At 44.6% G+C, this 17,007-nt stretch overlaps 1 protein-coding gene across 19 annotated transcripts in view; it reads left to right on the forward strand.

The window, feature by feature from the left end:
* The first annotated feature begins 4,110 nt into the window (after window positions 1-4,110).
* Window positions 4,111-17,007, forward strand: part of PTPRF (protein tyrosine phosphatase receptor type F) — a 375,235-nt gene continuing 362,338 nt past the window's right edge. For 12 of the 19 annotated variants that reach the window (XM_071436510.1, XM_071436515.1, XM_071436512.1 and 9 more), the window contains exon 1: window positions 4,352-4,499. The gene's annotated coding sequence lies outside the window, so the exon portion shown is untranslated. Of the gene's footprint in view, window positions 4,257-4,351; window positions 4,500-17,007 lie in introns of those variants that run through there. The other 7 variants (XM_071436520.1, XM_071436525.1, XM_071436526.1 and 4 more) reach the window with 2 other exon arrangements.

Below are 17,007 nucleotides of genomic sequence, written 5' to 3' on the forward strand. Positions count from 1 at the left end.
TGAGCACTGACAGGGCTTTCTGAGTCAACCTGTCCTCTGGCACATGGCAATGGGGCTGGCAGCTGATCTCATTTCTCTGCTGTGCCACTAGCTCCTGTGCAACATTAGCTAAGTCAATTACCTTCTACTGGCATCTGTTTTTCACCCCTAAAAGGGGGACAGTAGTAGTTTCCTATTTCACAGAAATCTTGTGAAGGCAAATACATTAACTTAGGAAGTGCTCAAATACCAGTGTGATCAGGGCTCCTCTCCATCTCTTTGGCAGCCTGTACTTTGTAGCCTGGAAGCCTGTGGTCTGCCAAACCATGAAGGATTGGAGCTGAAGAACACCAGATCGACTCTTGGACTGGCTGAGCACAGATATCTTCACAACAAAAGCCAGAAAAACATAACTTCTCAGGGAACTGACTAGAATGGAAAAAAATGGAGGAGAAACAAATTTTGGCAGTAAACACAGAGAGAAACAGAGACCATTCCAGCCAAAGCCACTGTATTTTGTGTATTGTTTCCTTTAACTTACATGCACATGATGTATTTTAGTCTTTCCATTGCCATTCATTTAGGGTTAGAAAAGCTGATATTCCTGGGGTGTGAACACATGCAGACCATACTGCAAACACTCATCTCCAGCATGGCTTTTCTGAGTATGTGGTTGCATTTTAGAAGAGTCTTCCATGAGCCAACTGCCATTAGTATTCCAGAATTCAGCCCTTAACAGGAGGTCATTTCAATTTTTGTCTTGGTGACCAGCATCCCCAGGGTCTTCTTCTAGCACATTTTATTCAGACAGGAGAAGAAAACTGTACCCATTTAATAATGCTCAAAATATATCTATACACCAGGACCAAGTTTTCTAGTGGTGCTTGATTTTGGTTTGTTCGCTTTTTTCCCCAATGATAGCTTTCTGCTTTGATGTGAGGAGCAGGAAGTAAATGAACTATGAGGATTGTTACTCATGTTTATGTGCTTTGTAGGACCTCTAAGACATCAGTCAAGTGGGGAGCTCCACTGTGCAAATCCCTATGCAAAGCTACAGTAAGAGAGAGCACATACCCTGACCAGAAATGGTCAGCCAGCTGAGATAACCAATGCAGCAAGGGAAAGTCCCTTGAATGTACTTTCTAGAAAGATACATGAGGAACTTAGGGCCTTAGCCAGGAAACAGAAGCAAATACCACTTCAGCACTGTGATTGTACTATTATTACAGCACTGACTTTCATTTCTTCAGAAGTACAAGGTATAGTTAAGCAAAATAAGGGGAAGTTGTTGACCTCTTCTGAAAGATTTTTCAACCCAGACAATTTAGTGCTATGGATGAGGAAACATCAGGGCTCTCTAAGGCTTCAGTTCCTTCAATAGGAAATTAACAGAAATGGGCAACACAGATTGTTTTTTTTATTACTTGGAGCAAAACAGTATTCTAATAATCCTGTCTTACAAAGGAAATGCAAGAGTCTTGGGGGTAATATTGAAAAAATGGTGGGCAGTCAGAGTCATGGCCATATGGTCCTCAAGCTGTGCTGTCAAGCAGATCTACAGATGGAGATGTATTATCTTACATGAGCACCAAGTTGAGCATTGCACCAGGCACTTGTGAATCAGACCAGTAGACCTGACAATACAATTGACAATTACTATAAAATCAGGTGAGAAACAGTCAGAAGCAAGAATACTCCCTCAAAAAAACCCAACAGCTAGAGAGAGGACAAGCTTCTGACAGGCTCTGCAGCTTACAGATTCAATCAAGAACATTTAGCAAGTTTCGCAATATCTGAAACAAGAAGGGAAGTTGTCCTGACAAGTCTTAAAAAATCAGCATCCCGGCCTTTTGATCTTATACCAATTTATTATGTTAAAGGCAAACTCCACTGTATCTACACATTAGCTGGCTATCAAGTGGCACACAGGACAAGGGTATGGGTGTGTGCATTTACCCTGAAGAGCTGGATCAAAGGGAAGGAAGAGCTATGGGGAGCAGTGACCTCCAAATGGAATACTGCAAATACACACTGAGACTTTGCTCCCCAAAAAGCTTACCACTGAAATGGCTGAGCAGGCAGGAGCCATGAGAGCTGCTGAGATGATACACTTGGGTGCTATGTGTGAACTGGTGGGCCATTCTCAGGGCTTTAGGACTCTTGTACAGTTCCTCACAGAATACAGCTCTGGTGACAACACTGTGTCCTGTACTATACAAGCCCCTGAAGAAGCCTTTGCTTTGAGGAACAGTGCCCCATAACTGTGAAGACCTCAGAGAGGTAAAGGGGTGACAAACTGGCCACCCCATATCAAGTGGAGCACAAACCACCAGTTTCTAGTGGGTTTATACTATTCATAGCTTCCCAGGTTTTTATGGCATGCACACATAGAGTGCATGGGGGAGTAACAAAGAGTTTAGGGTGGTAGCTGTATAAGAAAACCCTTTGTTTCATGATTCAGATGATTAATGGCTTACGCCCATGGGACAATCATTTACCTGCAAGTCTTGGCTAGAAGCTTCAGGGCATTGAAAGTTTATGAGGCAGCTCTGTGTCAGTCACATGAATCCACATTGGTGAAGGTGTTTGGAAACCTGCATCTTTAGGTGTCTAAAAAGATCTTAAAATTTTATCCTGTAGATTGGCCAGACATTTCAGTGTCTCCACTCAAAAACTCTTAAACATCTGACAAGATTAGTAAAGGAACAACAAACCACACATCATCAATTTTTCAAGTAAACTTCAAAAACCTGTTCCTTATACATAAAATGAATGGGGGTTGAGTAGACATGACCCCACTTAAACTTGCCAACATGGCTGCTACGGGAGCTGGGGCTCAGGCAGCTCTATGAATCCCTTCTCTGGAGTAGGGATCTCCTGCTTTCCCCATGGTCTTGCGCTCCAGAGCATCCTGAAGCAGATCCAAATTTTAACACAGAGAGTGGAGCCCATGGGCACTTTGGCAGTGCTGTGTGGCATTCAGCCAGCACCACTTTAAGCTCTGTGGCCTCACTGTGTAATGCACAGAAGGGCTGTTTTGCAGCAATATTTGGATGCCATGTAGGAAGGAAAACATCCCCAGAACCAAAGGCTTTAGGTGCCAGAGCTTCTTGTGCTGTGGAAGGGGTGCAAAACTGACTTTAGGTACTCAGTTTAGGGCCAAGGCAAGTGACACATGAGGGGCCAGGCATCACATTCAGTAGTGTGAAGTCCAGTGCTCCCAAGAGTGTTTGAGGCATCACTGCCAGGACAGAAGAACCTCTACAAACTATTTGGCTCCTACCAGCACCCTGGCTGGAGGAGATGAGATGATAACGGCCAAAGATTAAAGGAACACAATTACCACACACGAGAAGAAATACTGGAGACCATAAAGGGGAAAAAAAACCCCAACACGTCGTGGGAAAAGCCTCAGTGACCCCAGCACGGTGCGCAGGGAATGGCAGCAGAGCGAAACTGCCGAACACCGCGGTGTTGCCCTCGCTGACGCAACCCCGGCTCTTAGGAAGGGTTGGGCAAGGAGCCAAAGAGCACCAACACACCCGGTGCAAGGGCCTGCCTGACTTAACCCTTCCGCCGTCTCAAAAGCCCGCAGAAAATATGTCTCAGTTTCTTCATTTCTCCGTTCAGGGCTCTGGACGGGGGAGCAGGAAGGGCTGGACGGAGTGAACGAGCAGCAGGCGCGCTGGGCGAGCGCCCGGGCTGAAACACCGCGCTCAGCCACGCCGCGGCCGAACCATCACAGCCCGCAACAGGTCCCAGCGCGGCGCTCACCCGCTGCCGCCGAGAGACCCGCGGGGAGCGAGGAGGGCTCCGTTCTGCAACCCGTCCGCCGCTCCTCGCACCTACGGGGCCACCCCCGCCCTCTCGGCTCTGACCCGCTCCGCGACCCGGGGTTCAGAGCGGAGGAACCAGGCGTGGGCAAAGGGCCCGCTCCGAGGCACGGTGCGGCTGTAGCCCCTTCTCCGGCAGCCGGCCGAGGAGAGCGGCGAGGGCCCCCCAGCTGCCAGTCCGGCTCCTTCCGGCGGCGCCTCCAGAGCGCCCGCCCCGGGCCGCGGCCGCGCCCTCGCCCGCCCCACCGGGCCACCCCCCGCCCTCCCCGCCCACACCTGGCTGGGGCGGGCCCTGCCCGCCGGCTGCGGGCCGACTCGGCGGGCAAGGCGGGCGGCAGCGCAGCGCAGGCCGCGGTGGAGCGGAGCAGGACTCGGCCGGCAGCAGCGCCTTGCCTCGCCGCGGGGCCCAGCGCGGCAGCGGGGGCCCAGCGCAGCGCAGCTCAGGTGAGCCCGCGGGCGGCAGGTGGCGGCGGCGGGGCGGGCAGGGCTGGGCTGGGCTGGGCTGGCGGCGGGGCGGGCGCGGCGCGCGGCCCCGGCGTGGGCGGGCTGGCGGTGGCGCGCGCGGAGCGCGGTCCCGCGCGGCGGCGGCTGAAGGAGCGAGCGGAGCGGAGCTGCCGGCGGGGTGCGGAGCGGCTTCTCGCGCGGCGCCCGGAGGCAGCATGCGGACGGCGGAGCTCCGGAGCCTCGGTAAGTGGTTCGGCTACGTCGCCTCTCCCTCCTCAGCCCCGTGTCCGGTTCCCAACACGGCGAGATCGTCTCCCTGGGAGCCGCCAAACTCCGCCGCCTGTTGAGCCCCGCGGATCGCGGCCCCCGAGCGATGGCCCCGCCGCCCGCTTCGGCCCCGCCGCCGCCCCGGGCACTCCGCGGGGGCCGCCGAGCGGTACCGGAGCCCCCCTGCCGTCCGCTGGGGCCGCCACGCGGTTTTCCGGCGGCCACCGGCTGCGCCCCGCGGAGCCTCCCCGGGTCGGCGGGGGGCAGCCAGGCACCTGCCGGCGCCGCGGTGCTGGGGGCGCGGGGATTGCCGCCGCGGCGTGACCTTCCCGGGCGGGCTGCGGCGCTCGGGGCAGCCCCGGCGGGCGGACTTCTGGCGCTGGGCTCGGGGGAGAGGGGTCGCGCCCCGCGGGGCGCAGCGCCGACCGCGGCGGGGCGTCCCGGGCGGGGTGCCTGTGCCGGGTGCGAGGCGCGGGGCGGTCGGCAGTGGCCCGAAGCTTTTCCCGCGGCTGGCGCCGGCCGTTTCTGCGGTGGGAGGAGGGAGCGAGGGAGGGCGCTGCAGCGGGGGGCGGCAGACCGCGCCTTTCCCCCCCGGTGGGGTGAGCCGCCGCCTGGGAGAGCGCGGGGCTGCCGGGCGGCGGCGTCTTGGGTGGCGAGAACAAAGGGCCCCCGGCGGGAGCAGGCAGGAGCACCGCCGCTGCTCCCGGGGTGCCAGCTCCCTAGAGCGGGGTGGGGGTAGGGGTGCCCATCCCGGTCTCCCCCATTCGCCCTCCCTGGGGAGGGCGGCTGCAGCCTCCGCGGGGCCAGCTCCTGTCCCGCAGCCGCCTCCGCAACCTGTTGTGCCGCTGCCTGGTCGGGGGTGCCGGTGGGGCGGGCAGTGCTCCCCCGCGGGACACCCGGGGGGGCGGGCGGGCTCGCGTGGAGCGGCGCGGGGTGGGCGCAGGCAGCCCGGGGCGAGCGGGTGGCGAAGGCAGTGGGCGGGTGCGTTTGCTTTCGCGGTGGTTTCTGCACCCAGAAACTGTTAAGAACCAACTTCAAGGAGTTCAAATAGCTGGCGTAAATGAAATTCAATGAAAGAAAGTATTTCCGCGCTGTTAAAGGTCTGTTCCCGCGAACCTCTTGTGTGGGAAAGATGTGGTCTGTTTCCAGGAGACTGACTGGGGCAGCTGTTCTGAAGCGTTTTGGAGTTTCGTGTTTATTTAATATGTAACCAAATGAAGCCGTATTGTCAGTATCAAATACAATATTCTCTTGTCAAGTTTAGAACTCAGCTGTAAAAAGTGATTTGGGCTGACGATAACTGGATAATCAAACCCTTCAGTTGAATATTTGTTGGTTTAGAGATCTCTAAAGGCAGCTAACTTGTGCAGGGACAGTAAGCAAACAGAGTTTCCTTATGCTGCTTCTGTAACCACCTTTGTTCATTTTTCAAGGTAAATGCTAGAGAAATGACAAATTTAATTTAAGATTACTAAGGTCCTGTGCTGCAAATGACTTATCAACATGTCTGGTTGCTGGGTGATTGTTCCAAGACTGCCAGTTAGGCTTTGAAAACAGATTTTTAAATAAGGTCCATCGCATTCATTATGATAATGCAGGAAATGCGTGGCTCACGAGGTTGGTTTTATGGAAGGAACAAGTGTACTTTAATCCTGATTTTATTATTTCTTGCGTGGTGGTTTGCTGTGAGACTGAGGACGTAGGAGTAATAGATATCCGTACTGTGAAGCGCATGATCAGCAATCTGAACTTCGAAAGCAAAGAGTAAAATCTGTGTGGCAAAGCAGCAAGTTTGTGATCTGAATGTGTGGTGGGTGACAGTGTTGAATTATTTAAGTTCTCAGTTTCTGCCGTTAACCAACCATCTTAATGTGCAAGTTTCTTAGCCTGTGTCTAGCTTTTGAAATAGGATGCAACACATCCATGTATGTGAAAGGGTTAAAACAGCTTATGGCCAAAAATTAACACATAACTTCAGATCAAGAGATTTTTATATTCAGTTCAGTTACAGATATTCCCATCAGCCATTTTCTTTGCACGTGGGTGTCCATGAATACATCTTGGCTGCATACTGGTTGGGCCATTAGCAAAATAGTAGAAGCCACAGACAACATTTTATTCTCATTCATGTTGCCCGTGAAAGTGTCAGTTTCTGGAAAATCAAAGTAGAAGCTGTCCTAAGTTGTATATTGTTTTTGGGTTGAGAGGTATGCAGGTATTTTTAATTTTATTTTTTTAAACTAAGTTCTGCTTTTGGATATGTGAGATAATTGTCATTGGCAAAAGCAGAGAAGACCGTCAAAGCTTGTGACTATAAAGAGAAAGATCTAAGCTTGTGGGTAACGGAGAAGAAATGTTTTCCTCTTTGTGTCCACATAATGCAGGGCTGTGGGAAGATATGCCTAATGAAGATGATTATTGCTGTGGCTTTCCATAAATCCACTTGTAATGGAGGCTTTGTACAGTTACTTCTGAATCTGTACATTTAAAAACTGCAAATAGCGATAATGGAGTTGGCTAATAGCAGACTGTCAAGTAAGTGCAATCCTTGTGATAATGTTCAGCCATAGATCTCCATTTAAGCATTACTTTTAAGCAGAAAATGTTTCTTGTAGGTCATAGTATATGCAATTGGGAGGAAAAAACCCCGGAGTTGTTGCTGCCTGTTGTTGAATCCAGGTGATTCTAATTGGCCAAAGGGTGTTTTTTCTCTCTAGCTTTTTATCAGATAGTGGGAGATGTACAATTCAGTAGATCCCATTTGATGTGAATTTAGGTAGTGGAAAGGAATACTAATAATAACCAGCTTTAAGAGACTGAAGAAGTTTACCTGAACAGTAAACCTGTGGCTGTGTGCAAATTAAAACAGGGACTTGTGCCTGTCAAAGTATTGCAAACTTTACTGTGATGTGTTGGAGTGAGCTGGATGCCACCACATGATAGTCTGAGTCTGAGCTGATCTTGTTAGTGGTATTAATCAGAACAAATCTTTCTGTTTCAGTGGTTTTGTAGTGCTTCTTAGAAACCACGGTTGAGAATTAAATTACTCATGTCTGTTTTGCAACTTTAAAGGTAAGGTAAGACAGTAGGGAAAATTTTTAATGTGATATCTTGCCCTAGTACAGAAGGATGTGAAATCATCTATTATTTTCAGGTAAAGCACTTGTAGTAGCTACTGGCTGTTTTATATAGTGTTCTGAATGAATGCAGTTTTAACTTACATACCTAAGAAACAGCTTTTGAAGGAAACTGACAGGAGACTTGCTTATGTTTATGTTTGGAGTAATTCATTGAGAAATATTTGTGATGCTCTCCATCATTGCTTGCCCTCCTTTAAAAGCAATACTTTGACTTTCATCTTTCATACAGTATGTGAGGGTTCCTTCTGTGGATTTACTTCTGCTCAAAATCTGACCATAAAAGTAAGTGTTGTTTCTGCAGCTCTTAGTGCAGTATTCAAACCCAAAATATATGCTTCCTTTCCAGTAAAAACTTGTAATTACATGGAGTGGTAGCGAACTAGAAAGTATTGCAAAACGTATGTAAGAATACTGTCGTACAAACTCTAAAACTGACGAATGACTCACTGCGCCAGTGCTATATCAAATTCTATCTATACACAAGGTTTAAATGACAAGTTTACTTTAGGCAGGGAATATGCAATTTTCTTGTACTCTTTCTTCATCTAATGTCAAGTGAGCTTAATGAAATGGTGCATGTGGGCATACAGGAGGTACCAGTTGTAGAGCTTTAATGAGCAGGGGGAACAAGCACTGCTTGGGTCTATTTGTGAGGGTGATAGATGTAACTACTCTTACATTAAAATGAAGTTTGTGGTACTGATGCTTATTTTGAGACTTATATTTCTTTTAATTTACCTAATTGTCATTTGTTTATGTGCGTTTACTAATGTTAGTTCAATTTTTGTTTTCTATGGGAGAGAGTACTTGGCTTTTTAGCAGTATACATGTTCATCTTTACATATTCATATTAATTGAATATTTTAACTGGCAGTTTGGCAGCATTTTTGTGAACATAAAATTTGGGTCACTGCCAAAATGAAAATGTTATAATGGTCAGCATAGGGAAGGGGCCTATGACTGTAGGTTAAAGAGGAAAAGGCCACTTTTCCACTGCAACAACACAGGTTTTATTCATGCCTTTGACACTGTCATTATGAGAAGCTTCACAGAGCTTTGGAGTGCCCCCTCAAAAACCAAAATGTGTTAGCAGACATTAACATCCTGTACTTGGGAAGCCTGTGTGAGCTGGGAGAAGGACAAGGAAGAGTGAAGTGTGGGTATCAGGGTTGTGTGCTGCTACACTGTGTGTCCCATGTGTATGTGTGTGTATCACCTCTGGATGCTGGGGCATCTGATGGAATGTGGGGGGAATCCCTGCCTGCAAAACTAAGAAGCCTGGTAACCACTCAACACTAGGAGGAAAAGAAACCCAGTATTGACTTGGCCCTAGATAGAATACTTTAAGCTATTCACAATCTTTTCTTGTAATTTCTAATTTAGCCATTCTGCCACAAAGCCTGTCCCTTCTGCTCTCTGTTAATCATCTTCTTTCTGGGCAGTGGGAAAGACGCGTTGGTCTTCGCCTTATGTTGATCATGAGAGCTTTGTGACCACTGCCTGCAAGTGTTTGCTGTCTGGAGGAAGGTCGAAGTCTCCTGGGAGTGTGGAAGGAGGCCAAGTAGGGGAAGCTGGAGCATTTGCTATTTAATGTCAGTGTGCACACAATGTTTATACACCTGTGCCTCAGCAGAAAAAAAGGGTGAAACAGGTCTTGCTACTTCAAGGACTCTATTATCTGAGAACTCGATTCTAAAGATCGGAAATACAGAGATAAGTTAGGGTTTTTGGAGCAGAGGATGGAAGCAATGTTTATAAAAAGCCTGGTTGAGATGAAAATTGACAAAAGTATCTACTAATATCTGGGCACTGTACTCAGAGGAAGCTCTGTTTGGATGCTTTAATCAAGTGCAACCCACTGTGTAGCTGAAATAGAGCAATACCATTAATCTCAGAAGGAATAGGATGGTCCCATTCTTATTCTCGTCCTTTAGCAGGCATAGAAGCTTCCGGTTTACAACCTGTCCAAAAGACATTTATTTCTTGGCACAAAATTTCAGCTGCAGCTGGCAAGTGGGTAAGTGCTTTCTTCCAGCGTTACTGAGAAAGAGGAATTATTTAGGTTGGCACAAGAAGTTTATAGTTTGGAGCTGTCACATGAAATTGAATGGAGGAAAAACATGAAGGCCGGGCATGTGGCATTGTTCTTTCAAAAGCAGTGCTGGAAATCTGGTCATCACTCGAAACCAAACAAAGCATACGTGTGCTTGACCATGGTGAGGAATTATCTATTGTTGGCTTCATGGGCTTCTCTTACTTTTTTTTTTTTTTTTCTTCCTCCTGCAAGTGCTGTGTTTAACACTGAATTGCATGTGTGTATACAAAGAATAACATCTGTTCTATTTTATGAGATCCACAGAGCAGGGTTGCTTTTCTATCCCTCCTGTGTATGGATTCTTCTCTCATGTGTCATCCTTGCTACTGAAGGCAGCCAGGCACTTGAGCTTTGCAATGTCTTTTCTCTCTGTAGGAGCAGGAAGTTATTCATGGGATGGTACTTGATTCTTTTGTTAGATTTCCTCACAAAATTAGATCTTACAGTGTTTTGGAAAAGTCATAATTTTCTAGAGAGTTTTTTGAGTAGGTAAAGAAGTGGGATGATCTGCATCTGTTTTTCTGGAGGAGTTTTGGTAATCGTTATATCAGTGTGTTAGATTTTCTTCTCCCTAGATGTATTTTGATAGGATGGTTAATGGGGAAGCTAAATTAGATCTGAGAAGTATGAAAAAGGCTAGTCTAGTGTTTAGATTTTAGGCTGCATATTTAAAATATATATATATATATATTTTACCTGGCAAATATTGTGCTTCTGACCTGTCTTGAAGAATAACTATAGAAGTGGCAAAGGAGCCTTTTGGACACAGTGAGTTAAGAACATATTGAGGTCTTACATACTTCAAAGATGTGAGATGGGGGCAAAGGAGAAAAAAGTGACCTTGTTTTTAGATGGAATTATTTCCTTTTTACAAACCACTGTTTTGTTCAAATGCAAAGGAATTATGTTTGTTTATGTCTTAAATAACATTTGTTTCACCAAATTTGATCAAAGGTTTAGTTGTTGCAGAATCAATAATAATTCTGTTACCTTAAGGAAAAATCTGTAATTTATGAATGTACTGTCCATTGTATTTTAACTACTTGTACTACAGAATTTGCAAGATTACACAAATTGACTAGAAGATGCACAGAAAATCCAATAATACATTTATCATGTCAAAGTTCAGTGAAATATGAAACATAATTACCATAAACAAAAAAAATTGGCCTCTTAAACCTATGAACTAGAAGGCGTGGAAATAATTTTGTAATATATATTCTCAGTGGTTTTGTTGAGACTACTTTGGCACCACCAAAATTTCTTTACAGTCTGTGTATGCTAACGCCTGTGTTATGTGGTAAAAAAATGTACTCATAAACTTGTACTTAACCTCAGGATGAAGCATGTATTTTTGAACATGAATTTTAGATATTGAATGTCTCCTTGCTATAGTCTTGTTTGTGAGTAGCTTCCCATTAATAAAATGCAGATTTGAAGAGTTACACTTGGGGACCACAAGTATTTCAGCAGATTTTATGGTGTTACTGCTTCAATTCTGCCTCTTGACACAGAGGTAGGGTTATAAACTTTTGCAGGAAAGTTTTTTTCCTTCAGTAATCTTGTGAGATAGGAGTCTGGCTAGCAACTCTTGTTGGTTTGTGTTTTTTATGGATTCTACTACGTCTTTGGATCCTGTAAAACTAAACTTTATGCTTTTGGTTAAGGTAATGTATTCATTTATGTAATGTACAATGTACAATGTAATGTACAATGTTTTTTGGCTCAAAAAAGAAAAAAAGTATTTTAGATTAGGCTGTCAATTAGCCTAATTTCCTGGGGTCTGTCCCATTGCAGAGGGCTCATTTTAACAATTTAAGTGCTGGATCCTGCTTCAGTCAGCCAGGCCAAGACAGGGGGAGCTTGCAGAAGCCTGTAGCATGGCCATGATTTCAGCAGCTGTTTTTGGGTGGGTGCAAAGTGTAAGTCTCTTACTTGCAGCTGGATTTTGGATGAGACTGAAGCGAGTGTGGGCTCTCGTTGCCCCCACGCTGGTGCTGTCCTTAGCTCAGAGGTGCTTCCATCTCGCTTTGTTTTGCCTTCTGTGCTGCTGATTTCCTTGGCTGGCCAGGTGTTTGGCCAAGGCTGTGGTGCCAGGGGCACCTCTCGCCTGCACCCAGGAGAAATCCACAGAAGGTGCAGCGAGTGCACCTCCACGATAGAACCCCAGTAGCTCTGTGGGAACAGCTGATGCTGCCAGTAACTGCTTGGCTCCTGCCTTGGCTCTTACCTGAAACAGCTTCTTTGTAAAAAAGATAATAATAATAATAAAGTGTGCTGTTACAACTTACCTCCATGCCAGTCTCTTTCTTATGCCTGTAGAAGAAATAAAGAGCATAATTAATTATAAAAAGGAGGAGTTCTGAAGTCTTGTGTGGCAGTCAGCTGTCATGCTCTTCCAGTGATCCCCCATGCTGCTGTCAGGAAGATGGGCATCCTTTAGGACACAGCAGTGTTTTGCTGAAGAGTGATCAAAGGCTTCTTCATTGGCCAGAACCATCAAGGTAGATGGGCAGACGTTTGTTTTTAAATGAGCTGCACAGAGTTGCTGGGATCAGCAGCTTGACTGCAGTGACAAAAAACATGTTCAGCATGCTAGAAATCGTGAATTGTTTTGTTTGCTTAGATCATTGAGTGTTCAGGGCAGGCACCGTGAGTTGTACAGTGTTAAAGAACATGTTACAAAGCAGTTATATTGCTGGAAAGCATTTGTAAAGGTAAGCTTGAATTAAAGAGATGCATTTTTTTCCTCTATTAAACTTTAAAGAGTTGAGCTTTGAAGACCAGTGAATTTTTGATGCTCTTAAATGTTGTCTACAAGGAGCAGGTGAGGGATCTCCTGACCTCCTGTTTTGCCCTTTTGTTTTTGTTTTCCTCCATGTTTTTCTTTGAGCTGGTACTTTTGTGTTGGTTTTAGATGCAACAAGAAATGCTGAGATTCTGGCTTTGGCATTTGAGTGATAGGATGGGCTGACATAGCTGTATAGGTTATAAGTGGAATAGAAGCTCTGGAATATTTGCTTTCTTAGTATCTGAAGGGAGTTGTCAGGCTCTTGGATTTTTGTTGAACAGTGTAATTAAAATAAACACTATAATGCTAATCACTTATGTATTTTTGCCTGTAGGTAAAGTTTTAAATTGGAATTAGCTATACTTTGGTGGAAGTGGATTTTTTGGTGGTGGTGTTTTTTGTTTGTTTTTTTTAATTATTATTATAATGTTGCCTGTTTAGAGTCTAGTGATATTTCAGTGAGTGTATAAAAATATTGCCAGGCAGATTTGTTTATATTTTTATTGTATATTGTAGTAACGATGTAATTACTGCTTTTAACAGAAATGCCTGACTTGAGTGTTTAATTCTGTCAGGCTCAAGCAGTCGCTGATGAGGTGATAAATGATAGGTTATGTGTAGAAGTGGATTTGCAATTATTTGCTGCTTTTGGGAAAAAAAAAGATGCTTTGTTTCTGTCCAATGACTAATGTAGAAAATCAAAGTGGTGCACCAGATGTTTTTTTCTGATGACTGTGGTGCAGTGTCTTTTTTTATACAGAGGAGGGTTTTGACTGAGTTTGTCTCTTGGTTTTTGAAGTTTCTCCTGCTTGTTAATGCAGCACTCTTCTACTCTGGACTTTTCTATGGACGGGCTTTATGGAAAAGCTCCTTTCCCAACCATTCATGCCTGTCTCAGCTCCCTGTCCATCAGGAGGTGGAGAGGCAACGACATTTTTACAGCACGGGCTGATCACTTCCTTTCATTTGTTTTTATTTCATAGAATTCAAACAAGAATAAGTGTTTTGCTTTATTTGTTGATGTCTGATTAGGAATTAGTGGAAGAAACTGAATTGTGGGTGTGATTAACAGTAGTTTTTGTTTCTGGTGTATGAAAGGACTCATTGTCTGAGGCTTTTCCTCCATCGTGCTCTGCCTAATCCTGCTGAAATCACACGAACAACGGCAGCGCTTGAGACTCCTTGTCTTGTGTTCCTGCGTACTTAATCATACAGCTGGAAGAATTCCCTCTTTCAGGGGATGGTTGCTTCTTGTGCTGAGTCTGCCATCATGTCATAGGGGCCTTGCTGTTAAGGTGGGCATTAGTTTGAGGGGCCTGGGGAAGGGAGGGTCATTAACCTGAAATGTGAAAACTGATCTAATTTGTGCTACATTTGGGTTTTTTATATATGGGCCTGATGGGTTTGTTGATGCTATCACCTACCTCTTTGCAACTGTGGCTGAAGAAGGTGAGCTGCCTCATTCCAGCTTTCAGTTCCTCCCACCTTTCTGTTAGATCAACTTTCTGTACTTGCTGTCTAGTATATCTGCAGGGAGGAAGTTTAAAATTCCTCAGTATATGTTTTCAAAAGAAATTTTAAAAGTTTAAAGTTTGTAGAAATGAAGACATTTCTAAAGTACATATTAACTACACATAACAGTCATGACTGATATTCTTTCAGGAAAAGCCCAGAAGAAACACAATACCCCACCCCATGAACAGTCTTTCTTTGCCTCTGAATCAGGTTGTCATTCCAAGGTCTTAGAGTGATTTAAAAATATAAAAACGACTCCCCTGAGGAATCTATTAAAAAATTATTTGGTTCACTGAACATTCAGTGCACGTTCAGTCTTGGAATCCATTACATGCCCGTAGAAAGACTTTAAACATCCTCTTTGGCAAAGTTGGTCTGAGTCGTGTCCCTTTGGCAGGTGGGTGTGAGGGAATTTCATTGCTTTATTTTCAAAACAGAAGTGTGTGGAATTAATATTGATTTTTATTATAGCTGCTTGCTAGTGCCACTGTATCCAGAGGTCACATGTCAGGTCTGCTTTTATAGTGACAGCTTTCCCTCTCCCTTTAGTTTAAGTCTGTAGTTGTGGAGCTCAGGAAATAATTGGGAAATGCTGGTTTTTTTTTTTTTTTTTTTTCCCTTTGAATTCAATTTGTAAAGCTTTATTACCTAAAATTAAATTCTTATCAGGTTGAAATGGTGCATAAATTCCTGTTGAATGGAGACAAATGCTATTAGAAATCAGTGAAACTAAGCTATATTTCAGTCCTAGGTTTATTTTAATTTCCATTGTCATACACTGAAAATACTTTGCATCTCCTTTGTCCATCCTTTTTGGCAGGTTTGGCAGGTTTTTCTGATGAGTTTTAATGGCTAAGTCTGGGAAAGACGTGTTGGAGTCCCACTTAGAGTGCAGTTGTGTGCTGTGACATGGGTTATATTTCCAGGTACCTAGTGTAGGTGTTGTCAGTTCCCATCAGCATGTGCTGCTTTTGTGTGCTGAAGAGAGTTGTCATATTATTCAGCAAAATTGCCTTTTTTTTAAAAGAACTTTTCCATGTTTTCAGCTCATGACAGAGAGCTCTGGTGTCTCTTTGTTAGGGTTTTTGTGCAGATATTCACAGTAGCTCACAGCTTGGTAGTTTTTCAGAGTCTAAAGTCAGGTAAGGACTTAAAGAAAACACAAATAATGGGCAATCCCTCCGGATATGCAAGTTTATTTGATTAACCCATGTGACCTGCAGCACTGGAGAGCAGTTAAATATTTGGACAGTCAGCAGTCCTGTTAGTCATGTTTCATTAGGTGAGAGCCTCCTCCATTTCGAGGCTGCTCTGTTTTGCTGCCGTTGCCAAGTCTTGTGAGATGCTGAAAGGGAGCCATGTGTGGGGGCACGGCGGGTGCTTCTGGGGCTGTGGCTGGACCAGGCTGCCAGGAGGAGCTGGGATGTGTGTCACTGCAGCAGCATCATCTGCACTGGGATGGCAATCAGGGGCAAGGGAGAAAATTGTTAATTGCACATTGTCAACGCCGTAAAGGTTAGCTGGTAGATAAAGTTACCAACCTAGGCAGAAATAGCAGTGCTGCCCTGAGAAGTGTAAAAGACTTGTCAAAACCTAATCTAATCTCCTGCATTAACTGTATATTGTAATAATGGATAAATGAATTTCCAGCAAGCTGAGATAGTCCAATTTTAATAACTTCTCAGAAAATCAAAGGGAAGTATTGTGCTGGAAGAGGCATATCACAGTTATCCAAATTTCTTTCCATTAAACTGTTTTTAATTTTATGTGAGTGTAGTATACAAATGGTTTAAAAACTCATTTGTCTCCTTGTCAGCAGCTTGACCGGTATTTTAATACAAAGGACGTGTTATTATCTCGAACTGGTCTTGTTTTTCAATGTATGTAGCAGCCAGCTGGAAAATTGTTTGACTTTTTAACTGCTGTGGTTTTGATTCAGTGTCTAATGTAAGAAAGTAAAATTTATTTAAAATCAGTGACGCTTTTAATGGTTGTGTTTCCATTTAGATTCAAGGGGATAGGAGCAGATATTTATGCTGAAGCACTCACTCTCCCCCATTTTCTAAAGATCTGTGGTAATACTCTATATTAGAGCTAGGTAAAATTCCTGTACTTAAAATCTGAGGAAAGTAAGTAGGAAACAGCTGCATTTAAACTCAGAGCATTTCTGGATGCATTGCTGAAGGTGTTCTGATAGAAATATGTCTATTAAATTTTAGGGGTGAAAAACCTAGTACAAAAAAACCCAAACAAACCCCATTGGGATTCAAATGTGGTTTTAAAAATTACGATAGTGCCTTTTTGTCTGTTCTAGCAAGAAAAGAGTATGATTATAGTGTGTTTTCATTATAAAGGTTTTGTGAGTGACTAGACGGGATTCAGCTCTGAATTCCTGACTTTGGAGTGTCCAAATTGTGCATAATTAACTTAAAAGTCAGATTTTTGGAGACTCAAATGTTTCACAGGGAAATTAATGAGAAATGTAGTGTAATGTACTGCTCTTTTCAGTATGGTTTTCTCACCTGAAATTACAGAGTTATAAATATTTTAAATGGAAAATGGTTCTGAAATGAGCTAGGAACAAGTATTCTCCTGTATTTTTGGTCTCAAAGTGAAAAATGCTTTGATTAATAGAGCCACTGCATTAGTTTTTATGGTAGTTTGCTGTGACACAAATGTAGTTTCTAGGTGTACTTAAAAGGTGTAAGTTTGGCAAAGTTTCTGCCCTGTCTTTTCACCTAATTGCGTTATGAGTTTGCATATAATCTTGTTAATTAAATTGTTTTCGCATGATTGCTGAAGCATCTCAGAATGGGTAAAAAGTGCTCTTTATGGACCAAAGTGTTCATGGTTTGCTATCAGCTGTGTGGAGGGTGTTGGGTGCTGCTGTTAGAGGGGGCAGCGCCCACCTGGGGCAATGCAGTTGTCTCAGCTATTGGAAAG

Source organism: Agelaius tricolor, unplaced genomic scaffold, assembly GCF_023055355.1.
Source record: "Agelaius tricolor isolate 1412-34295 unplaced genomic scaffold, bAgeTri1.0.p SCAF_11, whole genome shotgun sequence".
NCBI classification, from domain to species: Eukaryota; Metazoa; Chordata; class Aves; order Passeriformes; family Icteridae; genus Agelaius; species Agelaius tricolor.